Below are 17,479 nucleotides of genomic sequence, written 5' to 3'. Positions count from 1 at the left end.
GATCAGGAAGGGATGTTGTACTTTGTCAAATGCTTTTTCAGCATCTACCACTTCTAATTGATAAAAGGGCTGGTATTGGTTTAATAACTGACCATGGATATGATTACAAAGTTAGACACAAAACTATTCAAAGTCCTATAGGCACTAAAATCATAGCTTTTGGGGTGACTCTTTCTATTGGACAGAAATCATGTGCAACATTGATCTTCTACTGGGTAATACAGTTACAACTAATTTTAAAAGTATTCTTATGGGACACCTGGGTGGCTCAGTCGATTAAGCATCCACCTTCGGCTCAGGTCATGATCTTGGGGTCCTGAGATGGAGCCCCAAGTCAGCCTCCTTGCTCAGTGGAAAGTCTGACTCCCTCATCCTCTACCCTTAACCCTGCTCGTGCTCTCTCTCTAAAAATACATAAATAAATAAAATCTTTTTTTAAAAAAGTATTCTAGTTGGTGAATTAGTTGAAATATAAATGATTATGAACTTTACACACCTTCATTCTATCTTCAAAACATCCTATGGGATAGGAAATTGTATGATTCTTATTTTACACAGGAGGAAACTGAGACACTGAGAGATAAAGGAATAATTACTCAAACTCTGGGGATAAAGAAAAAAAAATCATTGACCTCACCTATCAATGTCAAAGAAAGAGCATGGTGCAACAAGCCTCCTCATGGTCACATAATTCTCTGCAGGGGTGTAATTTTGTTTGACCTACTATGTAATGTTCAGTACAAGTATTTACTTAGTGTTTGGTGTTTTACCTAAATGAGGGGGTTTGTTCTGTTATGAACTGGCTTTAGAACCTGGAACCCCCGAGATAAGGCACCTCTGTGTTTGTTTCAAGTGGACTGAGCTGTGGTCTGGGCTAGACACCACCTGGGTTACTTCAGTGCAGTAGTGAATGTGAATATCCTTTTTCTCAAAAGATTTGTTTATTTATCATTTGAGAGAGACAGAGTGGGAGGAGGGGCAAAGGGAGATTATCTCCCACAGACTTCCAGCTGAGCATGGGACCCGAGATCATGACCTGAGCTGAAGTCAAGAGTCAGAGGCTCGGGGGCGCCTGGGTGGCTCAGTGGGTTAAGCCGCTGCCTTCGGCTCAGGTCATGATCTCAGGGTCCTGGGATCGAGTCCCGCATCGGGCTCTCTGCTCGGCAGGGAGCCTGCTTCCTCCTCTCTCTCTGCCTTCCTCTCTGCCTACTTGTGATCTCCCTCTGTCGAATAAATAAATAAAATCTTTAAAAAAAAAAAAAAAAAAGAGTCAGAGGCTCAACCAATGGAGCCACACAGGTGCCTCATGAATTTGAATATTCTTAGGGGAAATTAGTCCAGGAGAGGAGGAGGGGTTATACCAAGTGAAGGAAACAACCTGTGTGAAAGAGAGAATTCCAGGATGCTCCTGGCTCCTTCCAGGACCTGTGGTTTCAATCCTACCCGCCCCCAGACCAGGGCAGGGGAGCATGGGGTTCCGCTACCTGAGGCTGGAGCAGTAGCTAGGGCAGATCAGGAGGGGACTCGATGGCAAGCCAACTGTCTGCCCAGCGCGCCTGGAGGACCTTCTTGAGGAGGAGCACAGTTAGGGCCGGCTTGTCAAGTTTCTTACACACTTCTCAGTAACTGCAAGTTATTACTGAAGATATTACAAGGTATTAAAAATGGACTTAATGAGAAATAATATAATATAATAATAATATAATTCGTTTTAAAAATGCCTTTTGATATGGACATTGAGGAGGGTATGTGCTATGGTGAGTGCTGTGAAGTGTGTAAACCTGGCGATTCAGAGACCTGTACCCCTGGGGCTAATAATACATTATATGTTTATTAAAAAAAACTTAAAAAATTTTAAAAATGCCTTTTGAAGTTGTAAATGGAATCAGTCTGTCAGCTCCCACACTAAAGACTGGAAGAGATGGGACGGGATAACAGCCGGCTAGCGGTAAGAGAGAGGGCCAGAGGTGGGTCCCAGGAGCTTGTGAATCAAGTCCTCATTGCACCCAATCCATTAAATCTTCACTGCTAACATGAAAGTACTTGACTTTCTAAAATTGATAACAGTCCATTAGAGGCAATAGCAATTAGTATTTTTAAGATGATGTATCCAGAAGACAGGTGGTGCCGATAGGAGGGTGGTTAACCCATCTGTTGAATTAATTGCCACTTTCCTCATCATCTGGGCTTTGAGCAGAATGTTAGACAAATGAGAGAAACATTGCTGGTGAAAGCAAAAGTATTAGAACCAACCTGAATTTATAGGTGAACTGTTAAATAAATTATGTATGGAACTCTCTGTAACGTGTATTTCAAAATGAGAGGTTCCTTGCTGCCATGGGAAGATGTATGTGGTTCTCAGTGCCATGCACACTGGAAGAATCAAGAAAATAATTATTAAATGAATGGATACATTGTGAACAAAAGTAAGAAATACATACAACAGAATTCCATTTATTGTTTTAAAGGGGGATAGAGGAGTTCAAAGACATTTATTTTTTCATAGCTGTATAAACACGGACTATCTGGAAGAATAGATACCAAACTACTATAGTGGTAAATTCTGAGAAAGAGCTTGGAAACACAGAGAGGGGATTTTCCAGTTCAGAAAAATGGTATCAGGTTCTAGAAGGTAAGTGTTCTTTCTAGAAGGTATGTGAAATGACAAAAGCGAGGTGGAAAACTTCACATCGCATACAATCACACTTTCCTAAGATGTCTATCATGTACATTCACTAAAAAAATAGAAGTATATACAAAAAGCTAAGTGCAGTCATCTTTAGACGGTGAGTCATGACCGACAGTTATTTTCCTTGATGCTCTTTTGTATTTTCTAAAATGTCTACAATAAAGGTTTATTATTTTTGCTGTTTTCATCACATATAGACTTATGCTTTTTATTTATTTTAAAGGATTTTATTTATTTATTAGAGAGAAATCATGCACATGTGTGCAAGTGGCAGGTGGGGGGAGATAGGGGCAGAGAGCGAGAGAGAGAAGCAGACTCCCCTAGGCTTGGAGATATTTTAATGTAGATATTAGATCACCTTTCCAATTTCTTCTCTCTTTAATGGTCTCTTTAAATTTCCTACTTCTTCTGCTGACCCTGGGCATTTGAAAATCATGTGTTTTCTCTTTCGAATTTATTATTACAAAGTTGTACATGATATTCACTTCAACTTTTAAAGAGCCTACTGTGTTTGCAGAAACAGTACATTTTTACCATTCCTAAGGTTATTTATTGTGTCTTCTGTGATTTTTTCTTCTTGATTAAACTTGTCAAATGTTTTCTATTTTATTTGTTTTCTTCCTCCTCTAGAAGAAAAAAACAGAAACAAACTACTCATATGGGTTCTATTCTTTCAATTTCTTGGTTTCTACTTTTATAATTATTATGTACTTACTTTGGGGGATTACTTTGATGTTCTTTTCTTAGCTTCATCACTCTTACATAATTCACAGCACTCACCATAGCAAATACCCACCTCAATGACCACCCTCCAGCCACCTATCCCTCTCACCCACCTCCCCTCCAGGTACCCTCAGTTTGTTTCCTCAGATTAAGAGGCTTTTATGGTTTGTCTCCCTCTCTGGTATCTTCTTGTTTCATTTTTCCCTCCCTTCCCCTATGATCCTCTCTTGTTTCTCAAATTCCTTGTATCAGTGAGATTATATGATAAGTGTCTTTTTTCTGATTGACTTATTTCACTTAACATAATAGCCTCTAGCTCCATCCATGTTGCTCCAAATGGCAAGATTTCAGGTTTTTATGGCTGCATAATATGCCATTGTGTATATATACTACATCTTCTTTATCCATTTATCTTTTGATGGAAATCTAGGCTCTTTCTATAGTCTGGCTATTGTGAATATTGCTGCTGAAAACATTGGGTGTAAACATGTGCCCATTCAGATCACTACATTTGTATCTTCAGTGCAATTGCTGGGTTGTAGGGTAGTTCTATTTTCAACTTTTTGAGGAACCTCCATACTGTTTTCCAGAATGGCTGCACCAGCTTGCATTCCCATCAACAGTGTAGGAGGGCTCCCCTTTCTCTGCATCCTCGCCAACACCTGTCATTTCCTGACTTGTTAATTTTAGTTTTTCTGACTTGTGTGAGATGGTATCTCACTGTTGCTTTGATTTGTATTTCCCTGATGCTGAGTGATGCTGAGCACTTTTTCATGTATCTTTGGCCATTTAGATGTCTTCTTCGCAGAAATGTCCATTACATTTTCTGTCCATTTCCTGATTGGATTATTTGTTCTTTGGGTGTTGAGCTTGATAAGTTCTTTTAGAGTTTGGATAATAACCCTTTATCTGATATGTCATTTGCAAATATCTTCTCCCATTCTGTCAGTTGTTTTTGGGTTTTGTTAACTGTTTCCTTTGCTGTGTAAAAGAATTTTATGTTGTCCCAATTGTTCATTTTTGTCCTTGCTTCCCTTGCATTTGGCAATGCTTCTAGGAAGAAGTTGCTACGGCTGAGGTCAAACAGGTTGCTGTCTGTATTATCCTCAAGGATTTTGATGGATTCCTGTCTCACATTGAGGCCTTCATCCATTTTGAGTCTATTTTGTGTGTGATGCATGTTGCTGTCTAATTTTCCCAGCACCATTTGTGGGAGAGGCTGTCTTTTTTCCATCGGACATTCTTTCCTGCTTTGTTGAAGATCAGATGATCATAGAATTGAGGGTCCATTTTTGGGCTCTCTATTCTGTTCCACTCATCTATGTGTCTTGTTTTGTGCCAGTACCATAATGTCTTGATGATTACAATATAATAGAGCTTGAAGTCTGGAATTTTGATGCTGCCAGCTTTGGTTTTCTTTTTCAATATTCCTCTGGCTACTTGGGATCTTTTCTGGTTCCACAAAAATTTTAGGATTATTTGTTCCATTTCTTTGAAAAAAGTTGATGGTGTTTTGATAGGGATTTCATTAAATGTGTAGATTGCTCTAGGTAAGATAGACATTTTCACAATATTTGTTCTTCCAATCCAGGAGCATGGAACGTTTTTCCATTTCTTCATGTCTCCCTCAATTTCTCTCATGAGTATTTTATAGTTTTCTGAGTACAGTTTCTTTGCCTCTTTGGTTAGATTTATTCCTAGATATCTTATGGTTTTGGGTGCAGTTGTAAATGGGATGGAACCCTTAATTTCTCTTTCTTCTCTCTTGCTGTTGGTGTATAGAAATATCACTGATTTCTATACATTGATTTTATATCCTGACACTTTACTGAATTGCTGTATGAGTTCTAGCAGTTTAGGAGTGGAATCTTTTGGGTTTTCCACATAAAGTATCATATCACCCGCAAAGAGTGAGAATTTGACTTCTTCTTTGCTAATTCAGATGCCTTTTATTTCTTTTTATTGTCTGATTGCTGAGGCTAGGACTTCTAGTACTATGTTGAATAGCAGTGGTGATAGTGGACAGCCCTGCTCTGTTCCTGACAGTAGGGGAAAGTGTTCAATTTCTCCCCATTGAGAATGATATTCACTGTGTGTTTTTCATAGACGGCTTTAATTATATTGAGGTATGTACCTTCTATCCCTACACTATGAAGAGTTTTGATCAAGAAAGGATGCTGTACTTTGTTGAATGCCTTTCAGCATCCATTGAGAGTATTATATAGTTCTTGTTCTTTCTTTTATTAATGTATTCCATCACATTGATTGATTTGCAGATATTGAACCAAGCTTGCAGCCCAGGAACAAATCCCACTTTGTTATGGTAGATAATCTTTTTAATGTACTGTTGAATCCTATTGGCTAGTATTTTGGTGAGAATTTTTGCACCCATGTTCATTAGGCATATTGGTCTGTCATTTTCCTTTTTGATGGGGTCTTTGTCTGGTTTCGGTTTTCAATTAGCAATAATCGCGCCTCAGATAAACCTCATTGGCTACGATACTGCCACTGCGCAAAGCTGAAAAGCTCTTTGCCTGTTTTGGGAGCAAGGTCATGCTGGCCTCATAAAATAAGCTTGGAAGTTTCCTTCCATTTCTATTTTTTGGGACAGTTTCAGGAGAATAGGTATTAATTCTTCTTTAAATGTTTGTAGAATTCCCCTAGGAAACCGTATGGCCCTGGGCTCTTTTTTGTTGGGAGATTTTTGATGACTTCTTCAACTTCCTTACTGGTTATGGGTCTGTTAAGGTGTTCTATTTCTTACTGGTTCAGTTTTTGTAGTTTATACATCTCTAGAAATGCATCTATTTCTTCCAGATTGTCAAATTTGCTGGTGTACAGTTGCTCATGATGTGTTTTTATAATTGTTTGTATTTCGTTGGTAGTGGTTGTGATCTCTCCTCTTTCATTCATGATTTTATTAATTTGAATCTTTTCTCTTTTCTTTTTGATAAGTCTGGGAGGGGTTTATGAATCTTATTAATTCTTTTAATGAAACAGCTCCTAGATTTGTTGATCTGTTTTACTGTTCTTTTGGTTTCTATTTCATTGATTTCTGCTCTGATCTTTATTATTTATCTTCTTCTCCTGGATTTAGGCTTTCTTTGCTATTCTTTCTCCAGCTCCTTTTCATTTTCATTTATTTCCATGAATTTTAAATTCTTCTCTAATTTGTCTGGTTGATCTATTCATTCTTTAGTAGGATGCTCTTTAGCCTCCATGTATTTGAGTTCTTTCCCATTTTCCTCTTGTGGTTGTGTTCTAGTTTCAAATAATTGTTGTCTGAAAATATGCAGGGAATGATTCCAATCTTTTGGTACCAGTTGAGACCCGATTTGTGACCTGGGATGTGATCTATTCTTGAGAGTGTTCCATGTGCATTAGAGAAGAATGTGTATTCTGTTGCTTTGGTTTAGAATGTTCTGAATATATCTGTGATGTCCATGTGGTCCAGTGTGTCATTTAACACCTTTATTTTCTTGTTGATATTTGCTTAGATGATCTGTCCATTTCAGTGAGGGGGTGTTAAAATCCCCTACTATTATTGTATTATTGTTGATGTGTTTCTTTGATTGTGTTATTAATTGGTTTGCACACTTGGCTGCTCCCATGTTAGGGTCATAGATATTTAAAATTGTTAGATCTTCTTATTGGACAGACCCTTTGAGTATGATATAGTGTCCTTCCTCATCACTTAGTATAGTTTTTGGCTTAAAATCTAATTTATATGGTATAAGGATTGCCACCCCAGCTTTCTTCTGATGTCCATTAGCATGGTAAATGGTTTTCTACCCCCTCACTTTCAATCTGGAGTCTTTGGGTCTAAAATGAGTTTCTTGCAGACAGCATGTTGATGGGTATTGTTTTTTTAATCCATTGTGATACCCTATGTCTTTTGATTGGGACATTTAGCCCATTTACATTCAGGGTAACTTAATGTTAAAAGATATAAATGTTGTGCCATTGTATCACCTGGAAGGTGACTGTTACTGTGTTACTGTGTTTTGTCTCTGTTCCTTTCTGGTCTATGTTACTTTTAGCCTCTCTCTTTGCTTAGAAGACCACATTCAATATTTCCTGTAGAGCTGGTTTGGTGTTTGCAAATTCTATTAGTTTCCATTTGTCCTGGAAGCTGTTTATTTCTCTATTTTCAATGACAACCTAGCTGGATATAGTATTCTTGGCTGCATATTATTGTCATTTAGTGCTCTGAATATATCATGCTACTCCTTTCTTGCCTGCCAGGTCTCTGTGGATAGGTTTGCTGCCACTCTAATATTTCTAGCATTGTAAGTTATAGACTTCTTGTCCCAAGTTGCTTTCAGCATTTTCTCTTTGTCTCTGAGACTTGTAAGTTTTACTATTAGATGACAGGGTGTGTACCTATTTTTATTGATTTTGAAGGGAGTTCTATGTGCCTCCTGGATTTTGATGACTGTTTCCTTCCCTAAGGGAAGGTCTCCACTATAATATGCTCCAATATACCTCCTACCCCTCTCTCTCTCTATTATTTTAATATTGTTTAATCTTATAGTATCACTTATCTCTCAAATTCTCTCCTCATGATCCAGTAGTTGTCTCTCTTTTTCTCAGCTTCTTTATACTCCATCATTTGGACTTCCATATCACTAATTCTCTCTTCTGCCTCATTTATCCTAGCAGTAAGAGCCTCCATTTTTTATTGAACCTAATTAATAGCTTTTTGAAATTTCAAACTGGTTAAATTTCAGTTCTTTTACTTCTCCAGAAAGGGATTCTCTAGTATCTTCCATGTTTTTTTCAAGCCCAGCTAGTATATTTATAATTGTCATTCTGAACTCTAGTTCCAACATCATACTAATGTCCATATTGATTAGGTCCCTGGCAGTTGGTACTGCCTCTTTTTCTCTTTTTGAGGTTAGTTTTTCCATTTTGTCATTTTGTCCAGATAAGAATAGATGAATGAGAGAGCAAAATGCTAAAAGGGTAACAACAACACCAGAAAAATATACACTAAACAAATCAGAAGAGACCCAAAACCAGGTGAAAAGAAAGGAAAACAAATATATATGATCAGACTGGTAAATATAACAGAGCCACACCCTTGATTCTGGGTGTATTTTGGTTTGTTAGAACAAACTGCCTCCCAAAATTTCAAAAAAAGAAACACACACACACACACACACACACACACACACACACATAAGGGTAAATATGTGAAGGGATGGAATGTGACTGTAAAGTTGAAAATTTTAAAAGATTTTTTAAAAAGAATTGGTAAGATAAGAAGTTGGTTGAAAAAAGAAAGAAAAAATTAAAAAAAAAAAAAGGAGAGAATGTGATCAGGCAGGAGACTAGAACAAAGCCATACACTAGATTTAGGGTATATTTTGGTCTGTTAGAAGAAACTGTATCTTAAAATTTTAAAGAAAGAAATAATATATATATATATATGCATATATATGCACCTTATATAATAAGGTTATATACAATAAAGAGATAGAATATGAGTGTAAAATTAAAATTAAAAAATATTTTTGAGGGCGTGCCTGGATGACTCAGTGGGTTAAAGCCTCTGCCTTTGGCTCAGGTCATGATCCCAGGGTCCTGGGATCAAGCCCTCTCTCTTTCTGCCTGCCTCTCTGCCTACTTGTGATCTCTGTCTGTCAAATAAATACATAAACCTCTTTTTAAAAATTTTTGGAAAAGTATTGATAAGATAAGGTGTTGGTTCTCCAAAGTGGCTGCACCAACTTGCATTCCCACCAACAGTGTAACAGGGTTCCCCTTTCTACACATGTCTCCAACACACATTGTTTCCTGTCTTGCTAATTTTGGCCATTCTAACTGGTGTAAGGTGATATCTCAATGTGGTTTTAATTTGAATCTCCCTGACGGCTCGTGATGATGAACATTTTTTCATGTGTCTGATAGCCATTTGTATGTCTTCATTGGAGAAGTGTCTGTTCATATCTTCTGCCCATTTTTTGATATGATTGTCTGTTTTGTGTGTGTTGAGTTTGAGGAGTTCTTTATAGATCCTGGATATCAACCTTTTGTCTGTACTGTCATTTGCAAATATCTTCTTCCATTCGTGGGTTGCCTCTTTGTTTTCTTGACTGTTTCCTTTGCTGTGCAGAAGCTTTTGATCTTGATGAAGTCCCAAAAGTTCATTTCCGCTTTTGTTTCCTTTGCCTTTGGAGACATATCTTGAAAGAAGTTGCTGTGGCTGATGTCGAAGAGGTTACTGCCTATATTCTCCTCTAGGATTCTGATGGATTCCTGTCTCATGTTGAGGTCTTTTATCCATTTCGAGTTTATCTTTGTGTACAGTGTAAGAGGGTGTAAGTATTCTTCTACATATAGCTGTCCAATTTTCCCAGCACCATTTATTGAAGAGACTGTCTTTTTTCCATTGTATATTTTTTCCTGCTTTGTCGAAGATTATTTGACCATAGAGTTGAGGGTCCATATCTGGGCTCTCTACTCGGCTGGTCTATGTATCTGTTTTTATGCCAGTACCAGTGTGGAGATTCCTTACGAAATTAAAAACAGAGCTTCCCTATGACCCAGCAATTGCACTACTGGGTATTTATCCCAGAGATACAGATGTAGTGAAAAGAAGGGCCATCTGTACCCCAGTGTTTATAGCAGCAATGGCCATAGTCACCAAACTGTGGAAAGAACCAAGATGCCCTTCAATGGACGAATGGATAAGGAAGGTGTGGTCCATACATGCTATGGAGTATTATGCCTCCATCAGAAAGGATGAATACCCAACTTTTGTATCAACATGGATGAGACTGGAAGAGATTATGCTTAGTGAAATAAGTCAAGCAGAGAGAGTCAATTATCATATTGTTTCACTTATTTGCAGAGCATAACAAATAACACAGAGGACATGGGGAGATGGAGAGGAGAAGGGAGTTGAGGGAAATTGGAGGGGGAGATGAATCATGAGAGACTATGGACTCTGAAAAACAACCTGAGGGTTTTGAAGGGGTGGGGGGTGGGAGGTTGGGGGAGCCAGATGATGGGTATTATGGAGGGTTCGCATTGCATGGAGCACTGGGTGGTGCAAAAACAATGAAGTCTGTTATGCTGAAAAGAAATTTTTTAAAAAAGATAAAATGTTGGTTAAAATAGGAAGAAGGAAAAATTCAAAAAAGAATAGAAGAAGAAAAAAAAAGAAATTTTTAAAAGTTTGACTCTGAAAGACTAAAGAATCATAGGGGGGGAAAGCCACGAATCTATGTCCTGTATTCCCCTAGTGCTGGTATTTGGAGTTCTCATTGATTAATTAATTTGGTCTTGGCTGTATGTTCTTGCTGATCTTCTGGGGGAGGGGCCTGTTGCAATGAATGTCAAATGTCTTTACCTGAGGCAGAATTGCACCACCCTTGCCAGAGGCCAGGCTAAGTAATCTGCTTGGGTTCCCTCTAGCGAGCTTTTGTTCTCTGAACACTTTACATAGAGCTCTGGAAGACCAGAGTGAAAATGGTGGCTTCCCAGTCTCTGGCTGGAGGAGCTGAGAGCTCAGTGCCACGCTCCTCAGTTCGCCCTCAGAGTAAAGCAGTCAATCCCTCCCGTCTCCCTGTTCTCCAACTGCACTCCAAGGTCACCCAGCCTGTGACCAAGCATTTTTATTTCTGGTGCACGACCCTGTTTGGAGTCTCCAAACCCAGCTGATTCATGAAGCACACTCCCATGCTGCTCTTCCCAGAGGAGGAAGGTGGATCTGCCGCTTGTGGGGTCCCTGCTCAAAGAGCAGTGGTCCAACTGTGCCTCAGATCACAGTTTAAGGTAACCCCAAGCTGAGAACCCCTCCTTTGCTCCATATTTGCAGCCAAATTCCCTGCTCTGATACCTGGGAGGGAGCTCTACCACACTCAGACACCCCTGGTCTTTCTGTGACCCTGGGGGACCTAAGACCACATTGTCCCCACAAAGACCCCACCCCCGACTTAGCCTCTGGAGCAATGTCTTTCAGTGGAACAGACTTCTAAAAGTTCTGATTTTTGTGCTCGGCTGCTCTCTCACTTGCCAGGAGCTGGCCCTTCCCCCCCGGTCTATCTTCTTGAAGGTTGCCTTCAATTCACTTCTCCACATGTCCTACCTTCCAGAAAGTGGTTGCTTTTCTGTTCCTAGAATTGCTGCTTTTCTTCTCTTCAGTCTTCTGTTGAGTTTGTAGGTGTTCAGAATGGTTTGGTAGCTGAATTCCTGCAACTCAATGAAATTTAGGTCTGCTACTCCTCCGCCATCTTGCCCCACTTTTTTTTTTTCCCCTATAATGTAAGCATTTTGGAATGGTTATTTCTATTGCAATCAAGTGAAAAGTTTTGGGGAAGGGGTCAATTTAGTGTTTTCTTTTTTGCTATCATTTGTTGATGACTAAATTTGCCTGTAGAGATTTTCTTTTTGCAATGAGGTGAAATTTGTTTTTAGGCCTAACATATGCTCATTTTTTGGAGAATGTTCCATGTTTATTTAGAAAGAATGCATCTTCTTTGAGGTTGGGTACTGAATTCTTTCAAGTTTCATTACTGTGTTATTAAAATCCTTTAAAGCAGGCACCTGGGTGGCTCAGTGGGTTAAAGCCTCTTCCTTTGGCTCAGGTCATGATCCCAGAGTCCTGGGATCAAGCCCCACATCGGGCTCTCTACTCGGCAGGGATCCTGCTTCCCTTCCTCTCTCTGCCTGCCTCTCTGCCTCCTCCTCATCTCGTCAAATAAATAAATAAAATCTTTAAATAAAATTCCTTTAAAGCACTGCTTATTATCTGCTTATGGATTGCTGAGAGATATGTGTTAGCCTCTGTGTCAGCCAGCTATTGCTGCAGAACAAGCCCCTTAAAACTCAAGGGCATAAACAGCTATCATCTAGGATCATTCATGTGTCCCTGGTAGAGGGGATTCAGCAGACCTATGATAGGTTTGGCTTAGTGCCTCTGTCCTAGTCTGTGTTGGCCAGGGTTGCTCTGGGGGCTCTGCTGCTAACTACAGGTCTATGTGCCAACTGAGGGAGGTGGGGAATACTGTGGTTGTTGAGGTGATTTTGCTCTTCATTATAGGCTGTGGGTTAGCTGGAAGAACTCTGCTTCACAATGCCTTTGCTAAGCTCTTGTTAGTCCAAGAATTATGACATTCACAGGTGTAATTAAGTTAATGATCTTAATGTGAGATCATCCTAGATTTAGGGTGATCCCTAAATCCAATGACTGAATGTTCTTGTTAGAGACAGCAAAGGAGAAGATGCAGAGAAGTGCACAGGAGAAGATGATGGGGAAATGGGGCAAAGATTGGAGAGTGATGCTTATAAATCAAGGAATTCCAAGAATTGTTGCTAGTCACCCAAAGCTAGGAGAGAGACATGGAACAGATTCTCCCTCGGAGACTCCAGAAGGAACCAACCTTGATTCAAGCCTCCAGAACTGTGAAAGAATAAATGTATGTTCTTTTAAACCACTCAGTTTGTGGTAATTTATTTCAGCAGCCACAAAAAAGCTAATACAATCTGCTCCCACACATGCCCCTACTCTTGCAGACACAGAGCAATATGCTTTAGAAACTTCCCTGAGATGTAAGCTTTATATTCCCCATCCACACTGTATTGGGATCTGGTTCCTAGGAGATAGGCAGTGATTGGAAGAAGGCATTAAGAGAGCTCCTGGGTGTTAATATTTATTTATAGTTTAATATTTATTAAATCTGGGGCCTGGTTGGATGATTGTGCTCACATGATGGAAATTCCTCAATTTCTGTGCTTATAATATGTGCAGTTTTCTGTAAGTAACACTTCAATACAATTTTTTTAACTTTGTAAAAAATTGTTTTTACAAAGTTAAAAAAATAATAATAAAAGCTGCTAAAAAGGCTCTCTGGTTTAAAAGTATACACAGAGGGATGCCTCAGTGGCTCAGGTGGCTAAGCATCTGCCTTCAGCTCAGGTCATGATCCCAGGGTCCTGGGATCAAGCCCCACTCCTGGGTCCCTCCTTGGCTGGGAGCCAGCTTCTCCCTTTCCCTGTGTCTCTCCCTGCACACCGCTTGTGCTCACTTTTGTACACACATTCTCTCTGTCTGAAATAAGTAAACAAAATCTTTTTTTAAAAAGTATATTTGGAGTTGGAATTTGATTGCCTGAGCTGGCCATTTTCTTCTCCTAAGTCCCTGGTACTGCCATAAATAGCCAAAATGTTCCACATTCCTTTTAATTAATATAATTTCCATAGCAATTAAGAGAAGTTACTATCTAGTCTTCTAGGACTGCCTAGTCATGAGTCTTTTGGAAATCAGGGTCTGAGGCAAGGATTAAAGTACTAACACTTTATCTGGGAAGGAAAAGCCCAGGAGAGTGAATAAGAGGGAAAAGGGGAAGCAAAAGAAGGGAATGCAGTGAGGTGCTATAAGGCAAGAGGCCTTGTCAGTGCACTAGGAGCCACAAAGAAATGTAGCAGGTTTGGCAAATTATTGTATTTTATTTTGTATTGTTTTTAATTTTATTTTTCAGTGTTCCAAGATTCATTGTTTATGAACTGCACCCAGTGCTCCATGTAATACGTGCCCTTCTTAATACCCACCACCAGACTCATCTATCCCCCACCCCCCTCCCCTCTAAAACCCCGTTTGTTTCTCAGAGTCCACAGTCTCTCATGCTTCATCTCCCCCTCTGATTTCCCCCAATCCACTTTTCCTTTCCTTCTCCTAATATCCTCTGTATTATTCCTTATTCTCTATAACTAAGTGAAACCATATGATAATTGATTATCTCTGCTTGTCTTATTTCACTCAGCATCATCTCCTCCAGTCCTGTCCATGTTGATACAAAAGTTGGGTTTTATCCTTTCTGATGGAGGCATAATATTCCTTTGTATATATGGACCATATCTCCTTTATCTGTTCCTCCGTTGAAGGGCATCTTGGCTCTTTCCACAGTTCAGCAACTGTGGCCACTGCTGCGTGAACATTGGGGTACAGATGGCCCCTCTTTTCATTACATCTATATCTTTGGGGTAAATACCAAGTAGTGCAATTGCTAGGTCATAGGGTAGCTTTTTTTTAAATTTTTTGAAGAACTTCCACACTGTTTTCCAAAGTGGCTGCACCAGCTTGCATTCCCACCACTGGGAATGGTGGGAATGCAAGCCCACATTTCCCCTTTCTCCACAACTTCTCCAACACTTGTTGCTGCTTGCCTTATTCATTTTTGCCATTCTGATTGGTGTAGGGTGGAATCTCAATGTGGTTTTGATTTGAATTTCTCTTATGGCTAATGATGATGAACACTTCTTCATGTGTCTGCTAACCATCTGTATGTCTTATTTGGAGAAGAGTCTGCTCATGTCTTCTGTCCATTTTTTTGACATGATTATCTGTTTTGTGTGTTGAGTTTGAGGAGTTCTTTATAGATCTTGGATATGAGCCCTTTGTCTGTAGTGTCATTTGTGAATATCTTCTCCCATTCCATGGGTTGACTCTTTTTTTTTTTTGTCTGTTTCCTTTGCTGCATAGAAGCTTTTTATCTTGATGAAGTCCCAAAAGTTCATTTTCACTTTTGTTTCCTTTGCCTTTGGAGACATGTCTTGAAACAAGTTGCTGTGGCCTGTGTTGAAGGGGTTACTGCCTATGTTCTCCTCTAGGATTTTGATAGATTCCTACCTTACTTTGAGGTTTTTTATCATTTCAAGTTTATCTTTATGTATGGTGTAAGAGAATGATTGAGTTTCATTCTTTTATACATAACTCTCCAATTTCCCACCACCATTTGTTGAAGAGACTATCTTTTTTCCACCAGATATTTTTAAAGAACTGGAAAATCAAAAACAAATTAAGCTAACCCCACACACAAGAAGGGAAATAATCAAGATTAGAGCAGAGATCAACTGAGTTAGAAATTAGAGATAAAGTAGAACACATAATAAAACGAGAAGCCCATTTTTTAATGAATCAATAGGCTCAACAAACCACTGGCCAAACTAATCCAAAAGAAAAGAGAGAGGACACAAATGAATAAACTTATGAATGAAAGGGGAGAGATCATGACTAACACCAAGGAAGTAGAAATAATCTTAAAATTATCATCAACAGTTATATCATAACTGTTATATGCCACAGTTAAGCAACCTGGAAGAAACAGATGCATACCTGGAAACTTACAAACTTCCAAGACTGAAACAGGAAGAAATTAACAACCTTAACAGACCAATATCTGGTAATGATATTAAAGCAGTGATCAAAAACCTCCTCAAAACAAGAGCCCAGAACCTGATGGATTCCCTGGGGAATTCTACCAAACACTCAAACACTCAAAGAAGAAATAATACCTGTTCTTCTGAAACTGTTTCAAAAAATAGAAACAGAAGGAAAACTTCCAGACTCCGAATCCCCAAACCAGGCAAAGACCCCATCAAAAAGGATAATTTCAGACCAATATCCCTGATGAATATAGATGCCAAGATTCTCAAAAAGCTCCTAGCTGTTGGGATCCAACAGTACATTAAAAAGATTATCCATCAAGATCAGGTGGGATTTATCCCTGGGATGCAAGGATGGTTCAACATTCACAAATCAATCAAGGTGATAGAAAAAATCAATAAGAGAAGAGAGAAGAACCAAATGGTCCTCTCAATTGATGCAGTAAAGCATTTGGCAAAATACAGCATCCATTCCTGATTAAAACTCTTCAAAGCGGAGAGGGAGGAGTCAAGATGGCAGAGAAGTAGCAGGCTGAGACTACTTCAGCTAGCAGGAGATCAGCTAGATAGCTTATATAAAGATTGCAAACACCTGCAAATCCATCGGCAGATTGAAGAGAAGAAGAACAGCAATTCTAGAAACAGAAAAATAACCACTTTCTGAAAGGTAGGACTGGCAGAGAAGTGAATCCAAAGCGACGGGAAGATAGACCCCGGGGGAAGGGGCCGGCTCCGGCAAGCAGCGGAGCAACGAGCACAAAATCGGGACTTTTAAAAGTTTGTTCCGCTGAGGGACATCGCTCCAGAGGCTAAACCGGGGCGAAGCCCACGCGGGGTCAGCGTGGCCTCAGGTCCCGCAGGGACACAGAAGGATCGGGGGTGTCTGAGTGTCGCAGAGCTTGCAGGTATTGGAATGGGAAAGCCGGCTATAGAGACAGAGCCGACAGTAAGCTCACAGCTCGGGGTTACCTTGAACCGGTCGCTCGGTGAGCTAGGAGCGCGGCCGGAGGTCAGGCAGACGGGAGTTACTGGGCGCTGTTCTCTGAGGGCGCACTGAGGAGTGGGGCCCTGGGCTCTCGGCTCCTCTGGGCCGGAGACCAGGAGGCCACCATTTGTATTCCCGTCCTCCAGAACCCTATGGAAAGTGCTCAGGGAACAAAAGCTCCTGAAAGCAAACCCGAGCCGATTACTCACCCTGGCTCCGGGTAAGGGCGGTGCAATTCCGCCTGGGGCAAAGACACTTGAGAATCACTACACCAGGCACCTCCCCCAGAAGATTAACAAGAAATCCAGCCAAGACCAAGTTCACCTACCAAGGAGTGCAGTTTCAATACCAAGGAGAGCAGCAGAATTAAAGAGGAGGAGAAAGCAAAGCACGGAACTCATGGTTTTCTCCCTGTGATTTTTTAGTCTTGCAGTTAAAGTAATTTTTTTCTTTCTCATTTTTTTCTCTTCTTTTGCTAATTTTTTTTAACTTTTACCCTTTTGCTTTTTAACATTTTAACTAGTTTATCTAATATATATATATATTTTTCTTTTTTTACTTTTTTTAATTCATTTTCTTTTTTAATTCTTTTCATTTTTTTTCCCTTCTTTCTTTTTGAACCTCTTTTTATCCCCTTTCTCCCCCCTCACGATTTGAGATCTCTTCTGATTTGGTTAAAGCATATTTTCCTGGGGTTGTCGCCACCCTTTTAGTATTTTACTTGCTCCTTCATGTACTCTTATCTGGACAAAATGACAAGGCGGAAAAATTCACCACAAAAAAAAGAACAAGAGGCAGCACCGAAGGCTAGGGACCTAATCAATACAGACATTGGTAATATGTCAGATCTAGAGTTCAGAATGACAATTCTCAAGGTTCTAGCCGGGCTCGAAAAAGGCATGGAAGATATA

General features: G+C 39.7%; 1 pseudogene; it reads right to left on the bottom strand.

Moving 5' to 3' along the window:
• Window positions 1-5,849: 5,849 nt before the first annotated feature.
• Window positions 5,850-5,932, bottom strand: LOC132012607 (U4 spliceosomal RNA; annotated as a pseudogene).
• Between the last annotated feature and the right edge of the window lie 11,547 nt (window positions 5,933-17,479).

The sequence above is a fragment of the Mustela nigripes genome, chromosome 2 (assembly GCF_022355385.1).
Source record: "Mustela nigripes isolate SB6536 chromosome 2, MUSNIG.SB6536, whole genome shotgun sequence".
In the NCBI taxonomy this organism is placed as follows: domain Eukaryota; kingdom Metazoa; phylum Chordata; class Mammalia; order Carnivora; family Mustelidae; genus Mustela; species Mustela nigripes.
This window is presented reverse-complemented; position numbering and strand designations above follow the sequence as displayed.